The following is a 2,481-nucleotide window of genomic DNA, read 5'->3' on the forward strand; positions in this document are numbered from 1 at the left end:
GTGTATTTATTTTTAAATACACTGTACAATTTCTAATTTCAACTACATGTCTTTTGCCTGTATGTCCTTGCTTTTGGATTTTTACATTTCTTTCAAACGTCCTTTTTATATTGCACATTTTGCACATCATGTGTAATTTATACATTTGATTTATATATTTAGATTTTAATTATATATTTTTTGTAACTTTGTAAATCAGTGAACTGTAGATTTGCACATTTATCCAAATTTTTAAAAGTTTTTTTTTTCTAGTAAGATCTTTTCTACTGCAGTAAAGATCAATTCTATCCTATATTTAATTTTTAGGTCAGGAACAGTCAAATAAGCATTTTACTCTATATCATATTGTGTATGGTTGTGTGTGACGAATAAAATTTTAACTCTATCTATCTATTCATCTATCTAAAAGAGACAATCTGGGCAGGGGCGTAGCAAGCTTTTCAAAAGTGTGGGGGATGAATGTGGTTTGTTTGTTAAGAATAAAAATTATGAATACAATGACAGAGGGTACAAAAGGTATTAACAAACAAGATATAAAAAGCTTTCAATTTAAAAGATTTAGAATCAGAAATGCTTTAATAATCTCAGGGAGAAATTATTTTGTTACTCCAAATATACAGACAACACATCATACAAACAACATACTGTATATTCAGAACAAAAATATAAACACATATGTACATATATAAATGCAATCAACAACAACAACAACTGACCAAATAATATATGACCAACTATATCTCTCATTTAAAATAACCAAAAATGCCCTTTCTGCTCTCCTTACAAGAGACAAACTGCTCAGCAACCTTTTTTCTCTTTCCCCTGTCCAGCTTGTCTTTATGTACATGTACATGTGTTTATGTACACAGCAACACTGTTGAGGTGAGTTTGAGTTTGGGGAAAAGTAATACAATGAAATAAATGCAAACAGCATCTAATGGTAATAGGCTACTGTTGTTTAATGTCAACATTTTTCAACTTTAATCTCTCAACTTCACTTACAGGATTTCTCTTGAAAAAGGTGTCAATCTTCTCCTGCCTCTTTCTTTTATGCATCTTAATGATACTGTGTGACAAAAGGACAGTGGTAAGCTTAATAGTGACATGGGTCTGACAGGACTGGGACTGCTACATTTTGCTTACTTGCAGATAAGCAAGTAAGCAATGAAGATATAAAACAAAAAAGGTCCTCACAAAAAGCTTTTTCTAAATAATAATAATATAAACAAAAGTATAATAATATAAATAATAGTATAAATAATTTAACAATTTACTGTTTTTAAACATTAAAATAATATACACATTAAAACGATATTCTTCCATAGTCAACAGGTATGCAAACTGACATTATTTCTCACTTTTTTCTCCTCAACAGATCCGATCAAACACAACAGGCAGGTCAGCAAATGAACAAACAATGCTCAAAATATCAAAATCAATTGCACTGGCAATAAACCCATAAATACATTGCTTAACATTGTCAATTTGTCCCTCCTCATCAATTTCCTGCCTTCTTCATCACAGTTACTTTATGCATTGCATGCCACACACATAACTGAATTTAGCTAAGTTAGCTACTGAACACTATACCAATTAGCAATTGCCATTAATCTAAAAAACTAAATATAATACAGAAAACATTCGACATGTCAACAAAACATAAACAGAACATCTTCCCAAACATATATCAAGCTTATTTAAAAACCTCAAAAGCGTAAACATTCAAAGTACCTGGAAAACGGAGATGTAAATAATCATAAGAACCATAAGTTCCCGCCTCCTCTGCTCGAGCTGACCGATAAATCTAACACACCCAGAGAGGCGGGACTTAAGGCAGAACAGCCAATCATCAGCCTGTGTCATGTTTGAGAGGGAGGGGAGAGGAGAGCTGAAGCGAGCGGAGACACAGAGCGGCCAGAGAAACGGAGGAGCAAATGCGAAGGCGTTTGTTCAAAACTGCGGGAAAACTGTAGAAAAAGTCTGGGTGTTGAATCCTCTCACAGGGAAAAGTCTTGGTGTTAAAACACCCACATCCCCCACGGGTGCGACGCCCCTGAATTTGGGTAACGTCAGAGAGAGCCTGATGAGGGCGGGGCTAATAGTATATATCCCATGGTGCATTTCGTATTTTTAAAAATATTCTATTTCATTTTATTTACGTGGCTTGGCTTTGGTATGGGTAAAGCATGTTTAAATTTCATTGTAAGTGATTTTTTTATTAAGTTAAAATTAAGTTATTGTTTAGTCAGTCACTTGTTAAATTTAGTTTTTTTTTTTTTTAGAAAAACGGCGCGATTATCTGGTTACCATCATCTAGCAGTGTGTTAATTATGCAATAAATTGTTACGCCGAACTTCATTCATTTATCACTCTTGTTTCTCTTCATATCGAATAAATCTTTCGCCTTTTACTAAAGATTTCCGTGGAGAGGAACACTATGAGTATAAACTAATTTTTTCGGAGCTCTACGTTTGTGGAGCT

The 2,481-nt window shown here is 33.4% G+C and overlaps 1 non-coding gene across 1 annotated transcript; it reads left to right on the forward strand.

Annotated features, from left to right (window-relative positions):
- Nucleotides 1-2,366: 2,366 nt before the first annotated feature.
- Nucleotides 2,367-2,481, forward strand: LOC128508101 (U5 spliceosomal RNA). The gene has a single exon (XR_008355861.1). It is a non-coding gene; the product is annotated as a U5 spliceosomal RNA (small nuclear RNA).

Source organism: Clarias gariepinus, chromosome 19 (assembly GCF_024256425.1).
Source record: "Clarias gariepinus isolate MV-2021 ecotype Netherlands chromosome 19, CGAR_prim_01v2, whole genome shotgun sequence".
Classification (NCBI taxonomy): Eukaryota; Metazoa; Chordata; class Actinopteri; order Siluriformes; family Clariidae; genus Clarias; species Clarias gariepinus.